General features: G+C 33.0%; 1 long non-coding RNA gene across 6 annotated transcripts in view; it reads left to right on the top strand.

Annotated features, from left to right (window-relative positions):
- Positions 1-8179: 8179 nt before the first annotated feature.
- Positions 8180-16525, top strand: part of LOC127718372 (uncharacterized) — an 80877-nt gene continuing 72531 nt past the window's right edge. For 5 of the 6 annotated variants that reach the window (XR_007989798.1, XR_007989799.1, XR_007989797.1 and 2 more), the window contains exon 1: positions 12092-12226. This is a non-coding gene — a long non-coding RNA (uncharacterized LOC127718372). Of the gene's footprint in view, positions 8256-12091; positions 12227-16525 lie in introns of those variants that run through there. The other variant, XR_007989795.1, reaches the window with a different exon arrangement.

Below are 16525 nucleotides of genomic sequence, written 5' to 3'. Positions count from 1 at the left end.
ATAAAACATTATTACTGTATGATAATGCCAGAACCGAATTACTAGATACTGCTTTGTTGATACCATCGGGCACTTACACTCCACTAGCAAATATAACGACTCAGTATTAGTAATATTATCAACGGTTACAACAGATACAGTTAAGTCTGCCTCATATCTTGACTTACATCTAGAAATTGACAATGAGTGTCGGTTGAAAACAAAACTTTACGACAAAAGTGATGATTTCAGCTTCCTAATTGTGCACTTTTAATTTCGATGTAGCAACATTCCAGCAGCGCCTGCATACGGAGTATATATTTCCCAGTTAATACGATATTCCAGGGCTTGTATTTCCTATCATGATTTCCTTGATAGAGGGTAGCTGCTCACATTGAAGTTATTAAACCAAGAGTTCCAAGTAGTGAAGTTGAAATCATCCGTTCGTAAATTTTACGGACGCCATCACGAGTTGGTTGACCGTTATGGAATATCCGTTTCACAGATGACAGCGGATATGTTCCTAATGTCGTAACTACAAACCCGTTCCCTTTTCCAGAATGTAACCTACCGAATTAGACTTATTACCGGGTTTGTACTAACATGAGCAACACGACGTGCACCACATGTGGAGCAAGATCTGCTTACCCTTCCAGAGCACCTACGATCACCCCCAGTTTCTGGAGGGGTTCGTGTTGCTCAGTCTGTAGTTTTCTATGTTGTGTTTTGTGTACTATTGTTTGTCTGTTTGTCTTTTTCTTCTTTAGACATGGCGTTGTCAGTTTATTTTCGACTTATGACTTTGAATGTCCGTCTGGTATCTTTTGCCTCTTTTTTTAAATATATATCAACATCAGATTTATTCTAAAATCTCATAATGAAGAATAAAAGTCGCGAAGAACATTTAATCGATAGATTGCGTATCCAATGATTTTTCAATATTTTTGACGCCGGATACTTGTGCGTTACTCTTTGAACTTGTTTTATTTTGAAAAAAAGGAAAATTAATAAAAATGAATTATGTTTGTGTCATGATGACACGGGTTTAAAATATATAACAATGCACAAACATTGAATAAGACTTCCAGATGGTCATGATGACACGGGTTAAAAATATATAACAATGCACAAACATTGAATAAGACTTCCAGATGTTCATGATGTTCGATATCAACAGAAATTTGTTCAATCCAACCAGAACACTCATTGACAAATCCTCTCTCTCGTCAAAATAATGATCTTTTTGAAACACAAAGATTAAACTACGGTTCTTTTATTTAGAAAAGTCTTGAAATCAAATACATGTATATTAAATATCAAATACATTTGAGTTGCATTTGATATTAACAAAAAATATTTTCACATTGTTTTGTATCCACTATCTATGTATGTCTTCTTTGTCCCTTTGTCTAAACACAAAGTGCTACGTGAACAAACTTTAGATTACAATTTAGATCGTTCATATATTAAAATTGTAACATTGGCTCAACGGTACTCTCAAATGAGCATATAGTCATTTATTTAGTTTGGTGCAGAAATACACTATCAAACGCAAACGTTTTAACCCTTGATGTTATTGCTTCATCATTCAATAAGAACCCAAGCATTTCACGCTGTATACATTACAAAACATCATATTTATTCTATTTTTGTTTTATCTATTGTATTTTTCCACTATTTCATATTCATATATTTATTGAAGAGAATGCCAGTATTAATATACATGTATTGTGTAATATGTGTATTATTTGTTAACTAGGAGGCATATTTGTAAAAGCAGAATTGCTTGTTTCTGAATCCTAGTGTGGCATCTTATGCTACATATATGAAAGCAAACTCGAAGTAATAACTAACATTTATTATACAACTCAAACGATCGAACTTCAGTTACAGAATGATTATAATCCTAACAAAACCTTATTAAATTATGTGCAGATAATTAACTGCTGTGTGGTCGAAATGATAGATACATAGAAAGTTGTCACAGTGTCATTTATCAGTATAACAGTTTAGAATTAATAGCGGATGTATTTGTTTATACTAATTATAACTGTCACTACACACCTCCATCCTTAGATTGAACATAACATTTTTACAGTTCATTTATCACTAAATGAATGAAAACGAAATCAGCTGTTTTACTTTAATTTTATCAATGAAATTCTGCACATGTACTTATTTATAGAATTTGAACTGAATAAACTTTTACAATTATAGTTTGTTTCCTAATCCTACTAGAATTGAAAATAAGCAATTTACAAACTTAATAAATCAATGTTGCATGCAAAACAAAGAATAGGTAGACTGCCTTATTTCATTGTATAAAATGGTTATTAGGGATTATTCTGCCCTTTACATTTTAACCATTGCCTTAACCAAAGTTCGTTCAGATTTAATTATACACAAATCTCCATGTCTATTTGGCGGTTTACTTGTTCTTGTTGGTCTCGGAGTCGCAACACTATGTTTCATAACTGACTTTGAATTGTCATTGGTGTCACTAGAATCAGCATTAGAATCAGATACGGCTTCTACATCTGTTTGATTGTTCGATACGGATGGAATCTGGATATCTGGAATCTCAGATATATCTGGCAGTTTATTGTCACTATACTGATCATATTTGTGTCCGATCTGATTCTGATGTCGTTTAACAGTTCTTCCATCGTTTAATTCAATGACAAACGAAACTTGCCCCGTTCTTTTAATTATAGTTCCTGTAACCCATTTAGCTTCACGATTGTGACTCTAAATATATACTTATCTCCAATGTCAAACTCACGTTTCTTCGTACTTTTATCATAACATTGTTTTTGAACTAACTGTTTCTGTCTGACACGTTGTTGTAGGTCTGGATATGTTAAATCCAATAGAGATTGCGGTCGTCGTCCCATTAACACTACTGACGGTGGTAATCCAGTAGTTGTATGCGGTGTTATTCGATATTCAAATGAAAATCTTGCTATTTTTGTATCGATACTTCCTTCCCTCATTTTCTTTAAACCCTCCTTGAACGTTTGTACAGCACGTTCTGCTAAACCATTAGAACTTGGTTGATACGGTGAGACTCTTATATGGCGTATTCCATTTCTCTTAATGAAACTCTCGAATTCCTCACTGGTGAACGGAGTCCCATTGTCACTAACAATTGTATCTGGAATTCCATGTGTAGCAAAGATCGTGCGCAATTTCTCAATTGTTGTTGCTGATGTTGCTGAATTCACAACTTGTACTTCCATGTACTTTGAATGTGCATCGACACATACCAGAAACATCTTACCATGCAACGGACCAGCATAGTCGATATGAACACGAGACCATGGTTTTTCTGGCCATTCCCATGGGTGTAACGGAGCTTCAGCTGGAACATGACGGTTCACCTGACATTCATGACAAGTTTTGACCTTGTTTTCTAATTCCGAATCCATATAAGGCCATCAAATGTAAGTGCGAGCTAGCATTTTTATGCATGTGACTCCCGGATGTCCTTCATGTAACTCCTGCATGATAGTTTCTTGTCCCGGTGTAGGAACCACCACACGATTTCCCCACAGTAAGCATCCGTCATGTAAGCTTAACTCTAATTTCTGTGTAAAGTATGGTCTTAGATCATCGTTTGCATTTGATGCTGGCCAACCTTGTAGTACATAGTTCATAACACGGCTCAATATTGGATCTTTATGAGTCCACGATTTAATTTGTCGTGACGTCACTGGTTTAAGATCCATGTGTTCCGTTAACAGGATCATTTCTCCTGGCACTTCCGTTTCTGTTTCTTATGTTTTACCGGTTAACAGAAGTCTACTTAATGCATCTGCATAAGCATTGTTTTTCACTCTTTATACACAATTGAATATTTATACGCTGACAATGTCAATGCCTAACGTTGCAAACGAGCTGCTGCCATTGGTGGAATAGACTTGTTTTCGTTAAATAATCATATCAATGGCTTATGATCTGTATAAATGGTGAACGTTCTATCAAACAAGTATTGATGAAATTTCTTTAGTGCGAATATAATGGCTAATTCCTCCTTCTCAAGAACACTATAATTCCTCTCGGCGGGTGCTAGCGTGCGCGAGATATATCCAACAGGTCTGTCACAATCATCTTCCATTCTGTACAACAGAACAGCCCCTATTCCATACGGCGAAGCATCGCACGACAGAATAATTACCTTGTTCGGGTCATAATGTACCAACACTTTTGAAGACTGGTAAAGTTGTTGATAGTTCGAATGCCTCTTGTTGTGGTTTGTCCCATTTCCATTCTTTTTGTTTTTGCAACAATTCATGCAACGGTGCTAGTTTTGAAGATAAATCTTGCAGAAATCTATTGTAGTAATTCAGCATTCCTAAATAAGATTTTAACTCGGTAACATTTTAAGGTTCTGGTGCCTCTGTGATCGCTTTGACTTTGCTTTCAACAGGATATATTCCATGTTGATCAATTATGTGACCTAAATACACTACTTCGGGTGCTAGAAAAAAGCATTTGTCTTTGTTGAGTCTCATACCTGACTCCTGTAACATGCTCAATACAGTTTCTAAATTGTCTAAATGTTCGCTCTTTGAACTTCCAGTGACAAGAATGCCGTCTACTCGCACTACAACTCTTTCGATTCCTTGCAATAAATTTTCAATTGTTCTTTGAAATATTCCTGGTGCGGACGAAACTCCAAACGGCAAACGATTATACTGATACAATCCTTTATGTGTGTTAATTGTTACGTATTTACGTGACTCCTCGTCGAGTACAATTTGTTGATATGCCTGACTCAGATCTAGCTTGGAAAAAGCTTGTCCCCCACTTAATGTTGCATAGAGGTCATCGGTTTTAGGGATTGGATAATTATCAAGTTCAGACACTTGGTTGATTGTAACTTTATAATCACCACAAATTCTCACTGATTTATCTGGTTTGATAATCGGTACTTTGGGTGCAGCCCATTCTGAGAATTCAACTTTCTCGATATTCCCCCGTTCTCTATCCTATCAAGCTCTCGTTCAATTTTCTCTTTTGAGTGCATACGGCACTGGCCTTGCTTTGAAATATTCAGGTGTAGCGTCTTTATCTACATAAATCCTTGCTTTGGTCCCTTTTAATGTACCTAGTCCTTCTTTAAATACTCGAGGGTACTTACGTAACAAGTCTTGTAACTCCTTATCCTTTTTCGTTTCCTGTTTTTGTGACAATTGTTCAATTTGGAATATTGAATTCCAATTTAGTTGTAGTTTATGAAGCCAATCACGCCCCATTAAACTCGGTCCTGTCCCCTTAACTACGGTGATCGGTAAATCCACTCTTTGACTGTTGTACATAACAGTAATATTACGTTTTCCCAACACGTCAATTTTCTCTCCAGTGTATGTATGCAAACTACACGGCGATTTTTCTAAAGAATTGACACTACCAAATACATGTATACATGTCTCCTGACTTATCACTGACACTGATGCACCTGTTTCAATTTCCATCTGAATTTCTGTATCATTGAGTCTGACGGACACTAAGTACGGTTTCCTTTTTGTGCCTTCCAATTGATACATTGTATAGGTATCCTCCATATGTTCATCATCCGCTTCGACAAAATGTGTCTTTGTCGGACGCTGCTTAGAGTAACCTTTTCCATGCTGTGTTGATTGCTTAAATTTCGGTTTTTCTTTAGCATTTTGCTTCCCTCTATTTCGACACTTTTTTGCTAAATGTCCCTTTTATCGCAAACATAAAACTTGGCGTCTTTCCATTTACAATCACGTGCATTATGAGGTCCTCCGCATCTGTAACACTCCTCATTACGGACTGTAACTTTGTGCACTGGCTGAGGTTCCTGAACTTGCAGATATTGTGCGTTCCTAGCTTCCATTGCCTTTTTGAATGTTAATCCCGGTTCAGCTAACAAACGTCTCTGAATTCTGACTTCCTTTATTCCGCAGACAAGTCTATCTCTCAACATATCATCAAGAGTAGCTTTATAATAACAATGTTCGGATATTTGTCTCGATCTACTGTTAAACTTGCACCTCTGTACAATAGATGACGGTTTTGATTTTGATGATCCGTAACTAACTTAACAATGTCATCATATGCCTTTTCACCTGGCTTTTGCGGAGCACTTAAATTCTTCATAAGTTAAGGTTCCACTCAAGTCAAAATATAGGACACTTCATAAACATCTAAACTTTGCCTGTATTTTTCAACCTATAATGAGTAAAGTCCTAAACTATGAGAACATATGTTCATTTAAACATACTTAACATATACACACTGTGTAAATTGTAAATAAACTTGAAATTGTTATGTTGTGGCCAAACCGGTTCTTGGGGTGAACACTAAATTTTCAAAAAAATCTGGAGGCCTGCGAGACGCCTCAATTTGTTTAAAATTGGTATGGACGAATAGTGTTATATCTAATGCAGGGCAAGCTCATTTTGATTTTTCAGAAAATGTATTGATTTTCGAGTTTCAGTTAATTTCATGTATCTAGGTGAACAAATATCGAAGGCACAATACAGAAATTGGACAAATATGCCATTAAAACATATGTATGTGACAAATCAACATGAGCTTGCCCTGCATTACATGTAACAGTATTCGTCCATACCAATTTTAAGCAAATTAAGTCGTCTCGCAGGCCTCCAGATTTTTTTGAAAATTTAGTGTTCACCCCAAGAACCGGTTTGGCCACAGCATAACAATTTCAAGTTTATTTACAATTTACACAGTGTGTATATGTTAAGTATGTTTAAATGAACATATGTTCTCATAGTTTAGGACTTTACTCATTATAGGTTGAAAAATACAGGCAAAGTTTAGATGTTTATGAAGTGTCCTATATTTTGACTTTAGTGGAACCTTAATATGTCTTTTTGCCACAGGCATTTAAAAGAATTGCTCGATCTTTTCCATACTTTCAATATTATTTGCATTAAAACAATGGTTAAGTCTTTCGGTGTATTGTATCCAATCTTCTGAATTGTCATCAAATTCGTCAATACGTCAATAATTTGTTGGAATAATTATAGGTGCAGCTTCATCTCCCATAGTTAATTTTCAGTATGTATTCACTTAATCGGAAAAAGTTTAAAAGTTTAAAATCCTCGTCGCCAATTTATGTGGCATCTTATGCTACATATATGAAAGCAGACTCGAAGTAATAACTAATATTTATTATACAACTCAAACGATCGAACTTCAGTTACAGAATGATTATAATCCTAACAAAATCTTATTAGATCGTGTGCAGATGATTAACTGCTGTGTGGTCGAAATGATAGATATATATAGAGTTGTCACAGTGTCAATTATCAGTATAACAGTTTAGAATTAATAGGGGATGTATTTGTTTATACTAATTATAACTGTCACTACACCTAAATAATTATTTCAATTGTATCATATCGTTATGTGATGATTTATCGGAATAAATATTGTTTAAAATGAAATTGATAGAATATCTGATCGTCTTCAACTTCATTTTAGATAATAATGGAATTTGTGTTAAACTTTTTGTAAGAGTCATTTATTTTGATTTCTTTACCAAACACTCGTTTCCAGGATGACCTCATCTGTGTCATTTAGAAACACATTCTTCTGTTTTTCCCTTCAGGATGTAGTTAGATGAAATTAAAACAATCTAGAATTTAAAATTGATACTAGAAGTCAATAGAACATTACTTAAGAAACAAAATAAGCTAAAAGTATTGAAAGGTTATGGAGCTCTTTTTTGAGATATTTGATTTTAAAAAATGGCGGGAAAAGCCTGACTCAGACTTTTACCTTAAATTTAGCATTGGCATTATATGGGTCTCAAATCGTAAGAGAAAATAAATAGAATCTGCTTAAATCGTTGTTATTACCTTTTTATGACCCATTGAAGTCCTCTATGAAAAGAAAAGTGGGTGATCTGGGGCAAAATATTTTACCCTGTATCGTAGGAAAAAAAACCAAGGAATCCTAACTTTTGACAAAAATTCCTAAACCTGACCTGAGTACATCCTAAAAAAACAAATAATTATTTAAGCACAGGTAACAAACATACTTAAAGTAATTTATGAATACATCTATGTTTCGTAAGTCCCTCCTTTAATATACCGGCTGCTAGAAGCTTTTTTATTTAAAGCTATTGAAATGCATCAATGACCCTTATATAAAGTTTGAAGTGTATCATTAGTAGTCATTTAAACTTTAAGTAGAGGGAAGTATGTTTTATGAAGTGAAATATTTGTTGTAAAAAACCATCACTGAAGGATAAAAGTTCTTTAAAGGGAAATTGGGTAAGTTTAAAATACAAAATAATACAATTTTTTTTAACATTTAGCTTGAATATGTTTTCTCGCTAGTATATTCCCTGTCTCAACTAGGTCAATATGCGAAATTCAAGACTTTTTATAAATATATTATGATAAATATACGAAGTGCCCTGCCTTTAATATTATAGACTAATATTATTCCTAAGCATTTGTATTTAAAAACTTTGACATAATTATGAAATAAACCCCTTCTATCGGCCACGAATTGAGAATGGGATGATAATTCAGACATACTAACACCTTTTGTGCCAAATATTGGTATTACAACACGTGACATGCTATATTATTATTATCTCAATTGTAATGCCGCTACCAATGAACAGTCAGTTAACTAGGTAATATTTTCGTTATAGATTCATTGCTATGCATGCCTTTCATAATTTCATCGTTTTTCATTGCCCATGGATATATTTTTATATTAATTTTACATGCCTTTGTTGAGCATAGCAATATGGATTGTCCTGTTTACAATAGCTTTTTATTTGATTTAAGCATTTCATACAATTTCTCAACAAATCCTACAACGAAGGTTAAATACACTTCAAATTCGGACCATATCTCATTACAATGGAGTTTTAAAGTAAACTAATTTTCATTTTCAATTTGTTTGCATTAATAGAATATTTATGAATTTCAACAAGTCAATATGTTAAGAAATTATATAGATTAAACTCATATTTTCTAGAGATTATTGATGTACATTGGACCGCTGACTAGCACATTGAACATGAAAGTCCTGTGGACTGTTTTTGTGTTAATCGCCCCCTGTTAATACATCGATTACCTCTAGAAAAAAGTGTCAAATCGTATTATGTATTTCTGAGAGTAGCATATAAAACACTGATTTAATAATTTCACTATTTTCAACAATGGCTAGCAATAAATGAAAAAAAAAAACCAAACAAATATGACAAAAATGAAATCTGATGATTTTCTTCGGTGTAATTGTAAAGAGGAAGACTTCGACTTTGTTTACAATATCTGCTATAATTTATAATAAGTTTTAAAGTATTCACTTTCAAATCTGTATTTTATAAAGTATGAAGAGACGTGTTAAAATGACACTTTAACATTATTGAATTGAATTTTGTGTTTTGTTGTTAAATGAACAAACAAACGAGCCAGATACACGGATTTTACGACTACAAAGAAATCATGAGTAACTATAATGCCGGTCTTATACTAATGTATTTATAAAGTAAATGAATATAAGAAAACGGAAACACGTTAGTATTTAATAAGAAACTAATTCAGAATCGAGGTAGTGTATATTTAGTTATTGAACTGATAAAACTTACCAACAATCTTATGCATTATTAGGTCAAATAGTTTAGGACATACTAAGGATTTGACGTCGATATGTTCTATTGCAGTATATAATCCCTTTAATAGTCAATGGAACTTCTGGCGTTCTTATGTTTGGACTGGAAATTAAATACAAATTACTGGATGGTAATGTTAAGCCTGATAACTCGCCGATTTCCTTTTTTACCATATCTTTTTAACTATTTCTTTCAAAATTTAAATTACATACATGACGATTTTGTTAATTTTAAACGAAAGTCTGTAATGTTAGGACCATAGAACTTGCATATCCGAACATATCTTCCAAAAATATTATTGCAGGTAGCTCGCAGTATACTCGGAGCTTGCCCCTAGACGCCTACTGACAGAAACAAAATTAACATGTTCCTACTTGAAGGCTGCCCGTTTTGCAACAGCGGGAAAATAAAGATAAATATAATTCAAAAAAATTTCATAATATATCAAATAGATAACTATGTTTATGCATGTAAAAAAATAGAGCTGTCAACAATTTTACTAGAGATGCAACTTTCAGGATATGGTCAGTTAAGACACAACCTTGAAGATGATGAAATATTTAAAAAATATAATTTAATCACGAAATATTAAATTATCTGTTTCACAATCCTATTAACATGTAGAATATGATTTGAGATATTTTCAAATGCCTTTTTTTTCTTTTTTTTTTAAACTGTCCTTTTAAGGAATTTTACAGTCGTGGTACGCAATTTGAATATTATTTTCGTTTGATAACGAACATATAAGCGAAACCTGTACTATCTTAGATTTTTCTTTTATGCATTACTTTAAAAATATGAAAGGAAAAACTATTGTAAAAAAAAAGGTGTGAAAAGAGTGTGATTTGAGTAGGTGAAATATAAATGTATTCGATTATTGGTCGGCCATTTTGGAAAAATTCAAAATAGAAGGGAACACAGGATTACCTAAGTTTTTTGTTCAAGTAACTAGGTCGTTTATATTGTACTTCACACGTGAGTTCAAGTGTGCACAAGCAAAATCCCAATTTACGTTGTTCCAAATATCTATTAAATGGACCCTTACTATAACCCATGGGCAACTAAGACAAAAAGAACATTTTACATGCGTAATGACAGACGTTAAACGAACGCAAAATTTGTGCTTAACATTAGATATATAACACAGATTAGGAAACATATGACAGATTGAGTACTTTAAATGTATGAAAAAAGCATGTTCATGGATGTATTTTATTCACAAGACTTTTATATATACTTTTTTGTCTACATTACTAGGTTAAACGTAAACACTGGTGATCCTTATTTACCTATAATGTTTGGATTTGGCTTTGAACTTGCTTTCTTTACATTGTGTTTTTTTTGTGTTTTTGCTAGATTTTTTTTGTGCTTTGTATTGATGTGATAGGTAAAGCCCTTTTCGCCCGATCTTTTAAAGGTTGTTCTTATCTTGTGCTATTACACCACTGTCCCCACATTCTGTATGGCCCAAGTCAGGAGCATGTTATGCAGTGGTTGTCGTTTGTTGCTGTATATAATATTTGTTTTTGGTTTATTCTTTTATGTATAAAAAAGGCATGCGCATTTTTGAATATTAGATTTCAACTGACCTTTAAAATGTTACTTGTATTATAACATTGTACAAGCATTGACCAATATATATAAAAATAAGAAAATGTGGTATGATTGCCAATGAGACAACTCTCCACAAGAGACCAAATGACACAGAAATTAACAATTATAGGTCACCGTACGGCCTTCAACAATATGCAAAGCCCATACCGCATAGTCAGCTATAAAAGGCCCAGAAATGACAAATGTACAACAATTCAAACGAGAAAACTAACGACCGATGTTATGTACCAAATAATGAACGAAAAAACAAATATGTAACACAGCAACAGACGACAACCACTGAATTACATGCTTCTGACTTGGGACAAGCACACACAGAATGTGGTGGGGTTAAACTAGTTTGTTGGCCCCTACCCTAAACTGGGACAGTGGTGTAACAGCACAACATAAGAACAAACTATGCAAAACAATAAACGAAAAACAAATATGAAAAACAGCAAAAAACGACAATCACTAAATTACAGGCTCCTGACTTAGGACAGGCATATATAGAATGTGGCGAGGTTAAACTAGTTTGTTGGCACCAAACCCTCCCCCTAACCTGGGACAGATGTTCGATATCGATGTCTATTTATTCAATCCAGCGCTTGTTTGTGCACCATATTACTCAATAACAAATCATCAATGAATATAATAATCTTTTTAAAACAAGATTTGACCACGGTTCTTTTAATGAGAAAATCATTTGTGATATTTTGAAAGACATAGATCTATTTTGCCCTTTGATCAGTTATGCACAGGTAACGAAAATACTTGAAGTTATTTATGAATGCCTCTACGCAAATCCGTTTCGTTAGTCCCGCCTATCACATACCGCATACTATAAACTGAATTTCTTTTGAAACTATTGAAGTGAATCCATGACTATTATACAATGTGTTGAGTGTTTCATTAGTAGTCATTTAAACTTTTAGTAGAGAAAAGTATGCTTTATGGAGTGAAATATTTGTTATAAAAAAAGCATCACTGAAGGAGAGAATTTCTTTATACGGACATTTGGTAAGTTTAAGATACAACTTTATACTATGTGTTTTTTACCATTTAGCTTCAACATGTTCAATATGTTTTCTCGCTAGTATATCCCCTGTCTGAATTTGGTCAATATGCGCAATTTCAAGGCGTTGTTTTTTCACATATTTTAGTTAATGTATGGAGTGCCCTTTGTGTTTCAATATCACTCAATTTGTCAAACCCTAAGTACCACTAGTAGCACGATTTCAGTCTGAAACGGTCATTTTGGTCTGATCATATCTTAATCGACTGGATTTACCGCTAGAGAAAAACGTCAAGACTTTTAAGAACTTTTCAGACGCCGTTCCGATCGATAGTCGCATCAGGTAAATCAGTCCGTTAAGGCATGTCAAGATAAACAAGACTGAATCTTCTAGCGAGCTGTTAAGATCCGTTACGACTGATTCAGTCGAAATCAGACCAGATCTCAAAATTAACGTTCAAAATTGTCAGACCATGTTAAGATCCGTTTAGTATGTTGGTATGATACTACGAGTTACGCCCCTTCTGCTTGATAATGCATTTTAGATTAATATATATATGTATTAGAATTTAAAATGTATCTCTCGAATAAATAAAAAAAAAATAATTAAAGATTAAATTCTCTGTTGATTCTTTATTTCTGTTGTTGTTTTGTTGAGGAACTAAAGTAATAAATTATTCGTCTACATATGTTGCTTATTTTTTTAATAAATGTTAGTTTAGTTTATTTATTTATATACTTAAATGCAAGGACGTATGTTATTTGTATACTCACATAAATGTTTGCTATACATTTAACCTTAAAATGTTGTGAACCCGGTGTGAAAATGTTTTTCGTATTTGAAAATCAGTAACGGCAAATCTTAAACGTAACCTAAAAAAAACAAGGAGAAGTGGTATAATTGCCAATGAGACAATCCACTGAAACGAAGCAGAGGCAAATTAACACTTGCGTATTATTTTTATGTCAGATGCTTTAATTCGTTTTCTGTTGATATGTGCTAGTTTACTATTACCGTTGTTGCTGATTTTATTTTTATTTCCATGCGAGTTACTCTATTAAACTTTGAAAAGCTTCTATTACCATATCTTTGTAGTACAATATATTATCAAAGAATAGTATATTTAAATATACAATTCCTTGGTATTATTAAACAATGATTTACTTTACACAGTGGTGCGTCTAAACACCACCAAGGTCGCCATAGTACATGAAGCTCCTGATACTGTATTCAGTCTGTGTCGAGACAGTGTTAAAACTATATATAAATTACCACCATATAAAGATTTTGATTAAGAAAATGTATCCTACTAATTATTTTCCTACATATGCATATATAGTAGTTATGGCATACATTTGAAATTTTCCGTTTTAGTTATAATGATTGAGTTCAATGGCACGTGCTAGTAATCAACCGGGTCAACAGGTAACAAAATCAATGATCCATAACGTATGAAAGTACATGACTATTTTACAATATTACACTCAAAGGTGCCGTAAGGCTAAAGGTTAATAAAGAATTAATGAATTTATGTATACGTATTAGTATTTAAGCTGTTGATGTTTGACCGTCATTCTTAATATATGCTATGTTATATATTCAATAAAATAATGAATCTGAATCTATTATAGCTTAGTATGTACATGTAGTTTAAGATTCTTACAATATTATATATAGTGGCTTCTTTCTAAACACTATATCAAAAGATAATAAAAAATATGTGAGCGCTGCATCGAAAACCATTTAAAAAAAAACATGTACAGTTCGGAAGTTTGTTTTAAATTAGTAGTCAACAGAAACTTTTCGCTTCTTTACTTATAGAGTTCTGAGAGTATTCCTTTAGATTGTGTCAGTTATGTAAAGTGGTGTGTATTTGTATTCTATTTACTTAGCCAAATTGTATCACTATATATACATTTTGTATTTCATAATTATTCATATATATACTATAAGTTGTGTATTGTGGGTTTACGGGATGAGTTCATTTTTTTAAATGAAAGTAAGGTATTGTCATTATACTATGAGTGCATTTCTTTCTAACCAAAATTTTGTAAACGTTGTGTGGCGTTTGTTATCGTTTGCTAAACGCTACAAAAGAAGAAACAAATGCATCGTTTAATCCGTGTTTTCTGACCCTGTTTTGAACATTCAATAATGCATGCACGTGTTGTTGGTAAACAGATGTATCCCGGCCCATAAGTGAAATCAAATTCGAACCATTCTAAAATATTACAAGAAAGGTAAAATATAGGGATACTTGATGAGGATAGGCCTAGGTCTACATGACCATAACCGAAACATCTCTTTGTAATACTGGTAATAAAAACACATACCAGATATGAATTTATATTCTTAAAATACACACATAAGTCTCATACTACAAGCATGCAAGTATGAGTTATGAAAAATGTATTCCACAAGAAAAAATATGTATCATTCACAGAGTTATATCAGCTCTAAATTACTCTAAATATATGCACATAGAAAATGGATGAATTGCGAAGGATTATAATAAGATATACTGGATTGGTCCTGGACCCGATTAATTTTAATATATTAAAGGTTGAAGTTAGAAACAAATGTAGCGTTTGTACTAACAAACGACAAACTGCAGACGCATTTTTAGCGAGTGCATAGTTTGTCAAAGTTTATGTAAACTTTACAAACGTATGTTTGAAACAAATGATCAAAACATGTGCGCGCTTAGTCGTTTGCATCGTTTGTGCTAGAAAGAAATGCACTCTTTGACATGGAACCCACCAGTGTAGTTTTCATGTAGTATAATATTTATAAGTAACTTAAATGTAATTAATATGAATTTTGAATACTAGTAAATCGAAACATAACGGGAGCTAGACGCATGGATCCCCCGGACCTATCAGTTCTTTTCTCTGTTTTTAAATTTTTTAATGTTTATTTTGTTTTTATATTTCGATTTATTTTGTACTTTTATATAATTTACGGTAACTGTAGTGTATACGTGCTGCCAGACGAAAGATCTATATGTGTCCTCTAGATGTTTTTTTTTGTGGATTTGTTGCTTTGTCATTGACGTTTAACACACAACTTTTATTTAGTGTGATCTATGTAGAAATTCAAACGTACTTAAGAATGAAGGATGCAAATCCAGGCTTTATATAAAGATGGTCATTTAAGAGCCACACAATTAAAAGAATACGAAAAATATAAGTGTTGGAATAACATAAATATACACTATATGTACATTGTCGGAAAATATAATTTTTATTTAACGAACTTCGGTAACTGGACAAAAAGAGAGGCGCACCAATCTTTTCTCCTTTTGTGTAGCGAGTACAAAATGAACTGATCTGAGTTATTTCGTATTGCATTTCTTTTAAATAATAAAATAGCACGTGCTCTATCTTAAAAAAATGCTCACAGTGCAGTGTACTACTTTTCAGACAAATTATATCAAATTATAGAGCAGTATAACAGCTCGAACTCAAAATGTGAACCATTCTATGTTGCGGGTTGGGGTCTGCAGTTTAGTTTGAAAGCTTCAGTCATACAAGTGTTTTACCCTTTTTATTTGGACTAAATCACTACTTTACCTTAAAATTCATCATCTAAATTTTCAAACATGTACTACTTTTTATTTGATGCATAAAATATAAAGAAAGAAATTTGGAAGATTATATAACCAGCATTATACACTAACAACTACCAAAGGCTGATAAGTATGCCATCGAATCATTTGTCACACACACATACACACACATAATATTCACACTGCTGTTCTCTCAATATGGAAGCGAAGTAACAGTATAGATAGATATATGATGATGTGGTATGAGAGCCAATAAGACAACTCTCCATCCAAGTCACAATTTGTAAAAGTAAACCATTATAGGTGAAAAAAAAAAAGTCAAAACTATTTAGTTGTACAATAATTGGCTAATTGCAGGGCTAATTCATAAATTTGATCCAAGTTTTTAAAATCTCAGGTTTTTGATGTCATCGATTTCATCGTTCCCGGTGTAAAACAGTCCCTGACTACATGTACCAACGTGGACTTATGTTACGAACTAAGACCACTAACACACAGTTTTTACAACCGGAGCCCATGTCATTACTCATAAATGTCATACAGGCAGTTTTGTATTATCTGTCTTTTGTTTACCCTGACTCATTTACTGACAGAAAGAGCCTAAATTCTAATCTTACCAAAAAATACATTGTGTACAATTATTTGTCACGTATTCGTCAAACTTTTTCTATTTATTTGATTATTTGAATTAACCTCACAACGCACGTGTCAATAAATACAAAAGGTGAATTATAG

Source organism: Mytilus californianus, unplaced genomic scaffold (assembly GCF_021869535.1).
Source record: "Mytilus californianus isolate M0D057914Y unplaced genomic scaffold, xbMytCali1.0.p SCAF_10, whole genome shotgun sequence".
In the NCBI taxonomy this organism is placed as follows: domain Eukaryota; kingdom Metazoa; phylum Mollusca; class Bivalvia; order Mytilida; family Mytilidae; genus Mytilus; species Mytilus californianus.
The sequence above is the reverse complement of the archived record's forward strand: the minus strand, read 5'-3'. Positions and strand labels throughout refer to the sequence as shown.